This window comes from Capsicum annuum, chromosome 11 (genome assembly GCF_002878395.1).
Source record: "Capsicum annuum cultivar UCD-10X-F1 chromosome 11, UCD10Xv1.1, whole genome shotgun sequence".
In the NCBI taxonomy this organism is placed as follows: Eukaryota; Viridiplantae; Streptophyta; class Magnoliopsida; order Solanales; family Solanaceae; genus Capsicum; species Capsicum annuum.
This window is the reverse complement of record NC_061121.1, coordinates 179,292,719-179,308,547: the sequence shown is the minus strand read 5'-3', so window position 1 is coordinate 179,308,547 and position 15,829 is coordinate 179,292,719.

Sequence of the window (15,829 nt, the reverse complement as noted above, 5' to 3'; positions counted from 1 at the left end):
TTGCATAGGACTTTTGGCGACTTTGAGTGACTTTCAATATATAACGGATCACCTTTACATTCTCCAAGGCTTGGTGAACCAAGTAGGGGACAAACAACTTACCCTGACAAACTTCATACCACCCTATAGGAGATCGATATCTCCTACCATACAAAGCCTCAAAAGGAGCCATACCAATGCTAAAGTGGTAACTATTATTATAAGAAAAATTAATCAAAGGAAAATTGTTATACCAACTACCACCATAATCAATCACACAAGCACACAACATATCTTACAATATTTGGATAGGCCTCTCAACTTTTCCATCTGTCTGTGGGTGGAATGTTATACTAAGGCACACCTTAGCTCCCAAACCTTTCTGAAATGACTTCCAAAAATGTAATGAGAATGAAGTACTGCCATCCGAGATGATAGAAACCAGAACATCATGCAAATTCACAATCTTAGCAAGATACAACTTAGCATAATCCTTCACCGAATAACTAGTCCTCACCGACAAGAAATGAGCAGACTTGGTCATTCTATCCACAATGACCCAAATAGAATCAAATTGATTACGAGATCAGGAAAGACTAGTGAAAAAATTCATATTAATAACATCCTACTTCAATTTCAGAAACTCTATCTCTTGGTACAAACCACTGGGTCTCAAGTGCTCAACTTTCACCTGTTGTCACACAATACACTTTGCCACATAGCTAGACGCATATCTCTTCATATTATTCCACCAATAAAACTCCTTAAGAGTATGATACATCTCTGTAGAATCAAGATGAATAGCATAATGAGATCCATGAGCCTCGACCATAATTCTTTTCCTCAATCAATCGACATTGGAAACACATATCCTACCTTGGTACCTAAAGATACTGTCACCACCAATCACAAAATCAACAACCTTTTGTTTACCTATATTACTCTTAATCTTCATTAAATCAGGATCCAACATTTTCTTTTCCTTTATCTTAACCACAAGATATGACTGTGATATTGGATGCACGAATACACCACCATCGTCCGACTTTGTAAGATAAACTCCGAGACTAGACAATCGGTGAATGTCTTTCACCAACTCTTACTTATTCTCTTTAGCATGAGCAAAACTCCCCTTGGATAACCTATTAAGAGTATCAGCAACTATTTTAGATTTACCTAGATGGTAATAGAGGCTCATATCGTAGTCCTTTAGCAACTCAAGCTATCTTCTTTGCCTGTGATTCAACTCCTTTTGAGTGAACACATACTGGAGGCTCTTATGATCAGAAAATATGTCAACATAAACCCCATAGATATAATGATGCCAAATCTTGAATGAAAATACCACATCTAACAACTTCAAGTCATGAGTAAGGTAGTTCTTCTCATGAACTTTCAATTGCCTAGAAGCATAGGCCACCACCCTACCATGATGCTTAAACACACGACCAATCCTAATACAAGAAGCATCACAATACACTACAAGACCATCATTACACTCGAGTAAGGTCAAAATTGGAGCCAAAGTCAATTTATCTTTCAATTTCTCAAAACTACCCTCACACACATTCCACCATAAGAACTTGACCTTCTTTTAGGTTAACTTAGTCAATGGAGTAGCTATTATTGAAAAACTCTCCAAAAATCTCTAATAGTAATTGGCTAGAGCCAAGAAACTTCAAATATTGGTTGGAGTCACAGGTCTAGGCCACTTCTTAACCTGTGCAACCTTTTTTCAATGCACCATAATCCCTTCACTAAAGATAACATGACTAAGAAAAGTCAAAGCCTTCAACCAAAACTCACACTTTGAGTACTTGGCATGCAAACAATGATCTTTTAAGTTTTGTAACATAGCATGGAGGTGATTGACATGATCCGCCTTATTCTTAGAATAGACCAACATGTCATCAATGAAGACAATGACAAACAAATCAAAAAATGAAGGGAAAACCCTATTCATATAATCAATGAATGCCGCTGGGGCATTGGTCAACCCAAAAGACATGACTAGGAACTCATAGAGGCCATACTGGGTCCTGAAGGCAGCCTTAGGGATATCCTCTTCCCTAATCTTAAGTTGATAATAGCCCAAACAATGATTAATCTTAGAGAAATACTTCGTACATTGAAGTTGATAAAACAAATCATCGATCCGAGGAAGAGAATACTTATTCTTTATGTCCACCTTGTTCAACTAACGATAATCAATGCACATTCGAAGGAAACCATCCTTCTTATGCACAAACACCATGGGAGCACCCCAAAGAGACACACTAGGATGAATGAAACCTTTATTTAAGAGATCCCTCAATTGCTCTTAAAGCTCCTTCAACTTGGCCAGAGCCATTCTATAAGGAGGGATGGAAATCGGACGAGTGTCCAGAACAGGTTCAATCCTAAAATCAATTTCCCTACTAGGAGAAAAACCTGGAGATCATCGTAAAAAACCTTGGGGAACTCATTAACCATAGGAAAAAATTCTAGAGAAGGACCTTCTGAGGTAGAATCTTTAACTCAGAACAAATGATACAATCACCCTTTAGAAATTAATTTTCGAGCTCTAGGATATGAGATGAAACTCCCCTTAGGAGCTAAAGAACCCCTTCCCATTTAATGAATGGCGCATTATGGAATTTAAACATAACCATATGGGTACGACAATTTATGGAAGCATAGCATGAATGCAACCAATCTATTCTAAAAATAACATCAAAATCAATCATGTCCAACTCTATCAAGTCTATAAAAGTTTCTCTACTACCAACAACTACCACACACCCTCTATAGAGTCTTTCAGAAATCACAAAGTCTCCTACTAGGGTAGAAAAATAAAAAGGAACAGACAGACACTCAGGATGAAAAATAAAATGCACAGCCACAAATGGGGTCACCTAAGAAAGAGTGGACCCCGAATCAATCAAATGATACACATCATGGGAGAAAAGTCTCAATATACACGTAACAATATCTAGGGATATCTTGGAATTTTGGAGAATAGCAAGAGCATATAAGCAATTTTGGCCAATGATGGTACTACAAACAGAATCAGAAATAACACCCTTTGTTGCAAGAGTAGAAAAAGTGGTAATTGGGGCCATATTGGTCCAAGAAGCCACTAAAGAGGGGCACACTCATTGTATGTGCCCAACCTAACCATATATAAAACATCTCTTCTTTCCCTTCTCAGATGGACATGATAATGCTGACCACAGAATCTACAAAGAGGTTAGAAAAAAGCCGAATGAGCCCCACTAGTCTGAGAATGGGCACCCAATGCTCAAAACCCACCATCAAATTGAAACCAACAATCACCCAATGGCTTCATGTAAGGAGCACTATACAAAGAGAAAGAATCAAAACTCCCTCACTTCATTCTTAGCCACCTATCACTATCTCTACCACTTAGCTCTGAAGGCCTAAATCTCTTCCCTTTTCTTTCGCTAAACTTAACTTGTTTCTTTTTCTCTTTCTTCACTTGTTGTATATACACAACCAATTTATAGATGTCCATGTATTTGATTAACAAAGCTACCTTATTCTCAAGGACCAACTCATGAGAAATCCTAAGGTGAACTTCCATATATCTGATACCATCCCTGGAGCATACCTAGACAATTAGTGAAACTTTATGGAATACTCCTTGACAAATATTTTTCCTTTCTTATGATTAACAAACTCCTCTGTCTTTGTTTCCCTCAAATCTAGAGAAAAGAAGTGGTCCAAAAAAGCATTATAGAAATCCTTCCACAAGGATGACTCAATAATATCACTCCTTGTCTGTTCCCACTAATAGGATCCAAACTCTACCTCTTCCATCTCTTCCAAAAAACCTTTGGGATCTTCCTTCACTTTAACACTGGTAAAGGTAGGCGAACTCAACCTCATAAACTGGCCAACCCTTGTGGCATCATAAGATGAAGTAGAAGATGCACTACGCTCATCCTAAGAAGCTACCAACTAAGCAATCATATGAATCGACTGACAAAACACAACATTCAACACGTCATCCTGAGAAATCAGAGGATGGCTAGAGAGAATCGATGGAAATCTTGAACCATCAGGTATCGACCCCCAAGACCAAGTATGAAATCCATAAGTAGAGTGATTCCCATCAAGATAATCCCTCGTTGGGACAGAAGGTTTTGCAGGAACTCTAGATTTTCTTATAGGCATAATCTAAAAGCTGAGCAAGAGGAAATTAGAATGGTCCAAGACCTTAAACTCTATAGCTCAAAATAAGACAACAAGAAGGTGAAACATTTCTAAATTCCTTGTAGCCTCTCTCTTATAAGTGTGATGCGCTACACACCCATAAAAGAGATTTTACTTGACACAGATTTATGGACACCCAACTGATCATGAACCTAGGATATAATACCAAATTGACATGACCTAAAATCGAGCCTTATCATATGGTGATCTCAAGCCCAACAAGTATTGGAGATTGCTCTGTTAACCTAAACTAACCATTACATCAATCCAAAAGCGTCAGATGAACTCTGAACATATAAAAAGATAGAAGAAACAAGACTAATAAACATAACTTAAGAATGTCTAATCTTTCCATTCATGTCAACATAAAACATCGAACCTACCTAAGTCCATAGTTATCTACAAGTCTCTACCAATACGATGTATATGATAGGTCATTTAATACCACTGATAATAGCCAAAAACCAAGTCTATTACAATGTCTATGACATAAGATAGAAAGACTATGAAATGTATGCCTTTCGAAGTATAGAAGATCACTAATTCAAAGTCAACACACTATCTGCTCAAGCACCTGGTCATTACACAGGAAGAGAAGAAGCTGTTCTAACCTTTGTGTCATATGGGGACACAACGTTCGGAGATAGTTAGAGGTTGGAGCATTAGCACGTAACTTAAGGTTAAGGATAGAACAGTGTAATTATTCAATACCAAGTCTAACCATCATAAGAATCACATTTATATAGACAAACATGTCGATAAATATAGATACATCAAGGGTCAAAGATAACAAGGCCATAGTATGCATTTTAAAGCACCCAATCATGAACCATTAAGTGGAGGACTCTAACCTTCCACCCACCTGGGTTATATCAAGAAAGAGGACTCTAACCCCAAGCAATTTGGTTGTGCAAGTGGACTCTAACCACAAGCCTTTTGCTAGACAAGTGGACTCTAACCACTAGCCATATTATAAAAAAATGGACTCTAACCATAAGCCATCTTATTGCGCAAGTGGACTCTAACCACAAGCCATTGTGTCCATTACTAGTTGACATTGGGACTCAAAACCTTTGTCCATGCATTTACATCCACTTAATTCAATATTTGAGGACTGTAACCCGCTTAGCCATTTCAAGCCATCAAGGCTATTCAACACCATACATGGCCACAAGGTTTTATGAACCATTTAACAATCAATAACCTTAATAGGCCAATGCCTTAGTTTAAAATAACATTAAATTCAAGTTGTGGCCATCAAGACCTTTACCAAACCATTCATTATCATTCTTACACCAAGATTTAGTTTAAACATAATTGAATTTCATGCTTGGGGACTCCAACCCCTTTTTAACAAAACTAACTATCAAGGACACCAATTAACTTAAAAAAAGGGCCAACAAGGTCTTTACAAGATCATTTACCAATCATTCTTATTCATTAAGCCATTACCTTAGTTCAAATCACTATCAACATGTGACTAGTTATTTCTAATAGACATTCTCATAAACCCCTTGAGGGCATACCTTTACCATGACCAAAACCCAAGTGAAAACAATAAATATTAGGATTAGTTATGAGTCACTTGTTAAAACAAAACCAATAAGCACCCATGTGTGCCAATTATTACCAAAAATATGTATAGACATAAGTTTAAACAAGATTAAACATGGCCCATCACTATACATCAAAACCATCAATATTTGTTTCAAAAATCACCACTAAGGATTAATAAACAATGTTTAAATAACATGATATTTGAGAAATAATAATAAGGGAAGAGTCACATACCTTATACAAGATGGTCCTCAAGTCTTTAGATGGCCTCTTTGATAAATCCAAACTCCAATCTTGTTAGCAAAGTTGAGAGAGGATTTAGGAGTGTTTTGGAATGCTTTAGGACTTGTATATGTGAAGAATAAAGGGCCAAATAAGGTTATAAGTCATGGGTTATAAGGGTTAAGGATAGGAAAAGTCTAAAATATCCTCAGCTTAAAAGCTGAAAAGTAAACCTAGGAGGGTACGACTCACCTTATTGACCCGTACCCTAGGGTATGAGTGGTACCCTAACTCGTACCCTAAACCTCACCATGGACCCCTAAACTGACCAAAATACGACTCCACATGCATGAATCGTACCCTAAGGTATGAGTGGTACCGTACAACCCGTAACCAAGTCAGAATGCTTTGGCTAAGACTTCAAGCATTATACGACTAGGCAACATATGATCCATACCCTAATAAATGACTTGGGAGAGGCTAAATCATACCTTGGATAGAGTGTAACCCTCACTACACTACCTAACATATAAGTGAGGGGACCCCAAGTTATATCCTAGGGTATCACTGGTAATCTTGGGTGTATTTATATGCCTAAGCACCATAACTTACCCAAATTTTACGTAAGTTTTGAGAACAAAATGCCTAGTTTCTTATGTTTTTACTCTACTTTAATATAATCGAGCTAACCTATGTGATTAGCATGATTTCAGGTGTTAATGAGGTAGACAAAGACATGATGGGACTGTGGATTATGGATGACAAATCACACAAGAGAGAAGTAACTTGTTGGATGAAATGTGGCGCCTCAAAACTATGCCCAAGACTAATTTATCATTTATAATTAGTTCAGGGACTTAGAAGGAAACTATGAGAGAGGATTATTAAAAAGAGTTGATGCTTAATTTTTATTATCATTTGATATTTTGTAGTATTTGGAACAAGGGAATAGCGGCTTGGGTGGAGAGAGAAAATGTTTCTCTCTTGTTTTCACTATTTGCACACCAAGATCGTCTCCTAGTTTTTGGCATGATGAATATACTTATGGTGATTTTCATTTTTTCCATGAGTAGCTAAGGTTATTGGTTTCGGTTATGGAAACCTTATAGCATATTATTTATTTCTATCAGTTTTGAATTCATTATGCATTGAATACTTATATCATACCTTTTTCATTATGCTTGAATTCTCATGATTGCAAAAATAGGGAATGTGCCATTGAAACATAACTTTTTTTTATAGAAAAGTTAATGTTTAAAAAATAGAGTAGTGAAAAGAAAATAGGGTTTCCAACTTCTATTTCACTCGTTAATTCCTTAATAGGATTAGTAACTTGGAGATTTCGTATAATGGAGTAAACACTTTTGAGTCGAGAGAACTAAAGTGAATTAATCCTTGATGGTTGAGAAACACTTGGATTGAAAATTTAAATACGTTTCTCTATAAGTGCTTGCATGTATGAATTCTTAATATCCATTGTTAGAAGATATTAAAAACTATAAGGTGGACATAACCCTAGCATTTTATTCTCTGTATTAAAATATTATTACATATCTTGTTTCACTGTTACAATAAAACTATTACTTCGTATTTAAAACAAAACCCCTGTACTCTTAAACCTTCTATCAATAGTCTAATAATAATTACAATACTTAATGAACATAGTGTTCCCTGTGGAATTCGACACCCAACCCAGTTGGGTTCTATATTTGACAGCGACCACTTACACTCTTGTAAAAGTGTTGTAATTTGGGCGTATCAAATTTTGGCCCTGTTGACGGGGAATTCTGTTGTCAGTTAAGTTTGTTTTTGTTAGTTGACCTTTGGTTAAGTTTTCAAAATTTTACTTTTATTTGTTGTTTTTGTTTATTACAGGCTTATTGTTTTTTATGTCATGTACCAGAAGTTCAGGAGAACCATTATTACCATTCAATCCTAAACATCAACTCATTAAAAGAATGGCAAGTCAATAGGAAGCTGATAGATTAACCACTTTGGCTAATGCTCAACTAAACCAACAGAATGCAGATAACCCAGGTCGGATACCAAATACAAATGAAAAGGACTTGGGAGACGATGATTTATTGGGATTGGAAAATTGAAGGCTTCTTGAGAATGTAGCTGCACCAATGAACAAAAATATAAACAGAAACTTTCCTTTTAGGGCGAGACCTGATCGCCAAGTTGTTCAATTCGAGCTTAATGATGAGGAGGATGAAATGGAAAGAGTTGGTGCTACTAGAGCTATTATTCCTCCACCGCTAGCACCAGGAGCAAAGTTTAATATTACCAGTATAATGATTAAACTCCTTCACCTGAAGGGGTTGTTTGGTGGACTCCCGAGAGATGATCCCAACATGCATTTAGTGAACTTTGCCACCATTTGTAAATCATATAATAACTTGGGAGTGAGATAGAATGCCATCCACTTGAATTTATTTCCATTGTCTCTATCTGGGGAGGCAACATTCTGGCTTAATGAGCTGACACGCAATTCTATAACCAACTGGAGGCAGTTGAAAGAGGCTTTCCTAGAAAGGTTCTTCCCGCATTCCTAAAGGGTACAGTTGAGGGATGAGATTAGTAACTTTAGGTAGCTCCCTAATGAAGCCCTTCATGAGACATAGGAGGGTTTAAAAAGAAGCTGATGCAGTGTTCGAAAAATAATATAATGGATATTCATCTGATGGAGACTCTCTATTGGGCTTTGAAATATATTACAAAGCCAGTTGTTTATAATACTGCAGGGGGATCATTTGTGGATTTTTCATTTCAGGAAGCTTCAGAGATGTTTGATCGGATGACCAAACAAAGTAGAGCTTGGCATACCAGGGATTTTGTTGTAGTAAGCCCTACTGTGTCTATTGGCATGACTGTAGAACAACGGAAGAAAGAGGAAGAACGCGATCAAGACATGGCACACTTGAAGATGCATATGGATTTTTTGACCAAGAACTTATTATATACAAAGACCAAAAAGGTAAAATATGTTGCATCCTAAGGTAAATATGATTCTGATTCAGAAGAAGAGGCAAACTATTTGAATAACCAGGGGGGCTTCAAAGTCAATGGCCAAGAAAATCAAGGTCGAACTTATTATGAAAAAGCTAGATATAAGGATCGGGATCAAGGAAACTGGAGAAAGAATGATAGAAGTGGGCTATATGGACCTTCAGAAAGCCAAGATAATACTGCAACTAGCTCTGGCAAGATGTCCATGGAGGACATAATGGAGAAAGTATTTAAGAGAGTTGGGGCTGCCAACTCTGAGGTGACTACTATGAAGACTGATTTATCTTCTATGAGTCAGTTGGTAAACTATCACTCTACTTTAATCAAATAGTTAGAACAACAAATGATTGGAATAATGGTTCGTGCATGGCTATTACCACATAGAGTGGTAAGGTTTTATCAGGCCTTTCTTTGGGAAAAGCTGTGAATGATGCGGTGATCGAAGAAGATGTTGAGCTTGAAGAAGGTAATCCAGTGGATTCTAAGAAACTGGATGACATTGATATCCCTTCTAATCATTAGTAGTTTGACAAGTTGGAAAAAAGGGAAAGAGAAGGAAAATGAAGTAGTGGTGAATACTTTCCCAAAACCACCACCTCCATTTCCCCAGAGATTGAAAAAGAAGGCTGATGACACGAATTTTAGTAAGTTCATGGCAATGTTGAAGCAGTTGACCGTAAATGTGCCCTTGGTAGAGGTACTTAAGAAAATGGAAATATATGATAAATTTATGAAGGATATGGTGACAAAGAAAAAAATTATAAGCTATGAACCGTGGATAATCTCCATCATTGTAATGCTATTTCCACAAGATCCTTGAAGCAGAAGAAGGCTAACCCTGGAGCATCCATTATTCCTTGTACGATTGGGTCGTTGGAATTTACTAAGGCTTTATGTGATCTGGGAGCGAGAATCAATTTGATACCGCTAGCTATCTATAAAAAGTTGGGTTTGGGAGACCCCACGCCCACTAATATACGACTTATGATGGCGGATAGGTCGGTTAAATGAACTGTTGGTATTTTATATGATGTGCTGTGAAAATTGCTAGCTTCATATTTTTGGTGGATTTTATCATTCTGTATTGCGAGGTGGACTTTGAGGTTCCCATAATCTTAGTTCGACCTTTCCTCGCTACCAGAAGAGTGTTAATTAATATAGGAGCTAATGAGTTCTTATTTAGACTGAATGATGAAGTGGTCCGATTTGATGTATGCCAATAATTGAAGAAGCATAAAGAAATGAGTGTGTTCTAAATTGTTGATGTAAATTATGAGAATGAGCAGGAGATGCCACTAGAGGAGAAATTTGTTGTAGAGCCTTTAGCTACCATGCTAATAAATTTTTATCGTGAAGGCATTGAAGAGTACGAAGAGACTGCTTGTGCTTTTACAGGAATGGGTTCACACTCTTATGCTCCTATGAAGCTAAATCTTGATCTTTCTAATCGACCAACACCACCGGCTAAGCCATCCATTGAAGAGCCACAGGTGTTGGAATTGAAAGAACTGCCAGGGTATCTAAGGTACGTGTTTCTGGGAAATAGAAACACACTACCCATGATTATTTTAGCTGATTTGGGCAAACAGCAGGTGAAAGCACTTATTTTGGTACTCCAAAGGTACAAAAGAGCAATAGGATGGACAATTACTGATATTATTAGTATTCCTCTTAGCGTCTGCACTCATAAGATACAACTTGAGAAAGATTGTACTCCAACCATCGAGCATCAGTATCAACTTAACCCACCGATACAAGAGGTAGTTAAGAAGGAGATTATTAAGTGGCTAGATGTAAGAGTGGTTTATCCTATTTCCAATAGTAAATGGGTAAGCCCAGTGCAATGTGTGCCTAAAAAAGGGGGCATGACTTTTGTTGTAAATGAAAAAAATGAGTTAATTCCTCTTGGGCCGATTATTGGGTGGAGTATTTGCATGGACTATCACAAACTAAACTCATGGACCTTAAAGGACCACTTCCCTATGCCCTTCATGGATTAAATGCTTGATCGGTTGGTAGGAAGAGGGTGGTATTGCTTCTTGGATGGCTATTTGGGCTACAATCAGATTTGTATTGCTCTTAAAGATTAGGAGAAGATGACATTTACAACCCTGTATGGAAATTTTGCATTCAAGAGGATGCCATTTGGGTTATGTAATACACCAACCACTTTCCAAAGGAGTATGATGTCTATTTTCTCCGATATGGTGGAGGAAACCTTGGAGGTGTTCATGGATAATTTTTTTGTAGTAGGAGATTTGTTTGAGTTGTGCTTACCAAACCGGAGTAAGGCCTTGCAACGATGTGTGGAATTTAATTTGGAGCTCAATTGGGAGAAATGCCACAATATGGTAAAAGAGGGAATTGTTCTCGGGCACAAAATTTTAGTAAAAGGGATAGAGGTAGATCAAGCCAAGGTAGAGAAGATTAAGAAGCTACCTCCTCCTATCTTAGTCAAAGAGGTACATAGTTTTCTTGGCCATGCAGGGTTTACCGTATATTCATAAAAGATTTCTCAAAAGATTAGAAACCCGCTTTGCAAACTCTTAGAGAAGGAAGACAAATTTGTTTTTGATGATGACTGTAGAAAAGCCTTTAAATGCCTTAAGTTGAAGCTAGTAGAAGCTCAAATTAATGTTGCTCCTGATTGGATGAAGCCATTCGAGATTATGTGTGATTCCAGTAGAGTAGCACTTGGAGCTATTCTCGGACAAAAGAAAGAGAAGCTATTTCATCTAATATATTATGCAAAAAAGGCCCTAAATAGGGCTCAGAAGAATTATACGGTGACAGAGCAGGAACTTCTAGCAATGGTTTATGATTTTGAGAAGTTTCGGGCATATTTGTTGGGTAACAAGGTAGTGGTATGATTTGTGAGCTAATGCTTACACATTTGAGGCTTTTAAATAGAAATAATTGTAAGGTCTTATGCAACTTTTGTCATTTTTGATTGTTTTCTCTTTGATAATGCAAGAAAGTCAAGATGTAAGAAAACCAAAGAAAATAAGAGCAAAAGAGGTGAATTTGGAACAAATGGCCATGAAAGTATAGTTGATTACTTGTCTGGTAAGTCATCAAATTTGTGATAAGTTATTAGAGTCTTCGTCAGTTGTATACAATGTGAGAAAGTTGGAGCAGAAGTGTGATGATATCCCCTGATAAGCCATCAGGTGTCTAATAAGCCATCAATAATGCCGTCAGCCTAAGGCATAGATCATGAAAGTGGAAGAGGAGATGACGACATTTCTGATTAAGTTGTCAGACTTCTGATAAGCCATCAGGAGTTGCCATCAGCCTAAGGCAGAAATCATCAAACTTTGAGAAGGAGCTAACGACATTGTCTAATAAGTCATCAGACTCCTGATAAGGCATCACACTTCGTCGTCAGTTTTGTGAGAAAAAGTTGTATTCTGTGATTTGATTCCTAATTTAGCTCTTAGTATTGAAGGGAAAGTTCTTAGGTTTTATTGGAGGCTGGCATTTATCTTGAACTTCACGACATTCATCGATTGAACATAACTTACACTATTTTTCTCTCTAGTTTTCTCTGTAACTTTACAATTAACTTTTGAGAGATTGTTATCATAATTTTCTTAGTATTTCTACTTAGATCTAATCTAAGAAACACTTGTTGATATTTATTATTCTATAAGTTATCATTTATCGAATTATGAATACAAATTGTCTTATTGCTTTTTACATTATGAGTAGCTAATTCCTTTAACCCGAGTAGTGGGATCTATGGGTTTGGTTTTGTAAAGTAACTAGGTGTTCAAGATTCTAAAGGAAGTAAGAACTCCTTGGTAATTCCTCTGTTTAACATATTGTCTGTTTGATGCAAATGATAGGTTATGCCTACTAGTGATTTGCTTGAAATAAGAAATCGACCTTAGTAGGAAGTGAATTATCAACAGGGACTTAGAAGCATCAAACTTTCATTTAATAATTTACGCTATAACAAGGTTAATTAACTTGAGACAACATCCTATTATGAAATATAAATTCCCTAAGTTATGAAGAATTAGGTAATTAAATGTCTAAATAGTTTGAGAAACATTTAGACATTACTTCGACAAGGATAATCTGTTGTTCCTACCTATCACAAGAATCTTGAACCGTTACTAGTGTCTGTCAAATACCAACACTCATAGTGAACACAACTCTTGTTTTCCCATATAATATTGATTACAAACACTAACATTGAATTGAGAAATAATTACTTGTTAACCTTTAAAAAACCCTATTTATAGGAAACTGCTAACTATCACTTGATTGACTTACAGACAACTTAAATTAACACCATATTCCTTGTGGGATTCGACCCCAACCTAGTTAGGTTATATATTTGATAACAACCGCTTACTCTCTAGTAAGAGAGGTGTATTTAGAGCATTATCATGGTACACACTTACCAAGCTACTTTGAGATACCTAATGGCAAAAAAGGACACTAAACTAAGGTTTATACGGTGGATATTGTTACTTCAGGAATTTGACTTCAAGGTCAAGGATTGCAAGGGATGTGAAAATCAGGTGGATGATCACCTATCCAGACTCGAAGGCGAGCAGGCAGTAAAAGACCAGTTTGAGATTGACGATTCCTTTCCAGATGAGGAGATCCTAGCTACTTTTATGGAGAAAATGCCTTGGTACGCTGATTTTGCAAACTAAGTGGTGAGTGAATTGATTTCAAAAAATCATTCTTTTTATCAAAGAAAAAAATTCCTTCATGATGTGAAACATTACTTCTGGGATGGGTTATATATGTTTCGACAGTGTGCTGACAATATTATAAGGAGATGTGTCCTAGAAGTGTATGTATTGAGTATATTAGAAGTATGTCATGCTTCTCCCATTGAAGGTCACCATGTAGGTGACTGAACTTTTAGAAAGGTATTGCAGAGTGGCTACTATTGGCCAACGTTATTCAAGGATGCTCACGAGTTTGTGTTAAAATATGACCAATGTCAGAGGTAGGGGTCGATCTCCAAGAGGCATGGGATGTTTTTGACTAAGATACTTGAAGTAAAACTATTTGATGTATGGGGCATCGATTTCATAGGCCCTTTTGTAAGCTCGTATGGGATGAAGTACATTCTAGTTTCTGTGGATTATGTATCAAAATGGTTCAAAGCCATTGCCTGTCTAATAATGAAGGAAAAAGAGTTGTTGCATTTCTCAAAAAGAACATCTTCTCTCACTTTGGAGTACCACATACTATTATAAATGATGGAGGATCTCATTTTTGCAACAAAGTTTTTCTAGCATCTTTGGCAAAATATAGGGTGAAACAGTATAGAGTGGCGACCCCATACCACTCACAAACTAGTGGGCAAGTAGAGGTCTCGAATCAAAAAATTAAGGTTGTCTTAGCTAAAATGGTGAACGCTAGCAGGTAAGATTGGTCTTGAAATCTCGATGACTCCTTGTGGGTGTATAAGACTCCTTTTAAGGCACCAATTAGCATGACACTATATTAGCTAGTCTATGGAAAAGTGTATCACTTACCAATCGAGCTGGAGCACAAGGCTTTGTGGGCCCTCAAAAGGTTAAATCTAAATTGAAAGGAGGCAGCAGAGCTAAGATTGGGGCAACTAAATGAGATAGATGAATTCAATCTTAGAGCTTATGAAAGAGCATACTTATACAAGGAGAAAATGAAGAAGTATCATGATTAAAGGATTGAAAAATAAGACTTTTGAAAAGGCGACTTGGTGTTTCTGTTCAACTCCAGGCTTAAATTATTTCCAGGTAAACTTAAGTCCAAGTGGTCAGGCCCGTTTAAATTTTGTCAATTCTACTCATCTGGAGTAGTCAAACTTCAAAATGAAGATGGAAGCGTCTTCAAAGTCAACAGGCAATGAGTCAAACTTTATATCGATCCAAAAGACTCGATAAAAAGTATTACTACTATCTATCTCAATGAAGTCTGAGTAATTAAGATAACCGAGTCGTGCCGCGATAATAAATTAGGCGCTACATGGGAGGCAACCCATGATTTTATTTTGATTTTTACATAAAACATAAAATACAAAAACAAGAGTCGAGTCACGACCGAAACTAAGGTGCTTGGTGGGAGGCAACCCCCCCTTCTAATCATTTTAATTATTTTTTATTAAGTGTAGGTGATCAAAGAACTAAAGAGGTGGTATGTTCTACACTCGGGTTGAAGTGAGCCATGACAAATGTGTTAAGTTTAGGAGTATCGAAATCATCTCAGGTAAGTTGGAGTGTTTAAATTTAAGGCTCGATTCATGATTGGTGTTAGAGTTGTGACTTGAGTTGAGCCTCATATGGAGAATGAGGAGCATGGCATCAAATTTAAAGTGTACTATAGGGTGTGGCACCCAAGTTTACATAGACCATGGGAAAGGTATCTCTTATCACTTAGCTTAAGCATATTGCTTCACATAGGCAAAAATAAGTGGCTGGATATGCGCCACACACCTTGATGTAGGCAATAATATGTGAGATGCCAAATCAATTGCACATACTCACTAGTTCAAGTTGGCGATTACATAGGCGCTGCCTAAGTTATGGTGATCGATAGGTTGTGCGCCGCACACCTAAAATTATGCGATAACATGTGCGACGCCAACCCAATCACACATGCTCACTGGTTCAAGTTGGCAATTATTTATGCGCCACACACTTCAACTTGTGTAATTCCTTAAGTGTCGCATACTTACACTTGTGCGATAACATGTATGCCGCACACCATAACGCATATGCTCACTGTTTCACTTGTGAAATGCCTAATGCGACACACACTTAAATTTGCGATATAAGTTATGTGCCGCACACCTTTCTAATTTCAACATAAATCCCACTTTTCATTGGGCCAA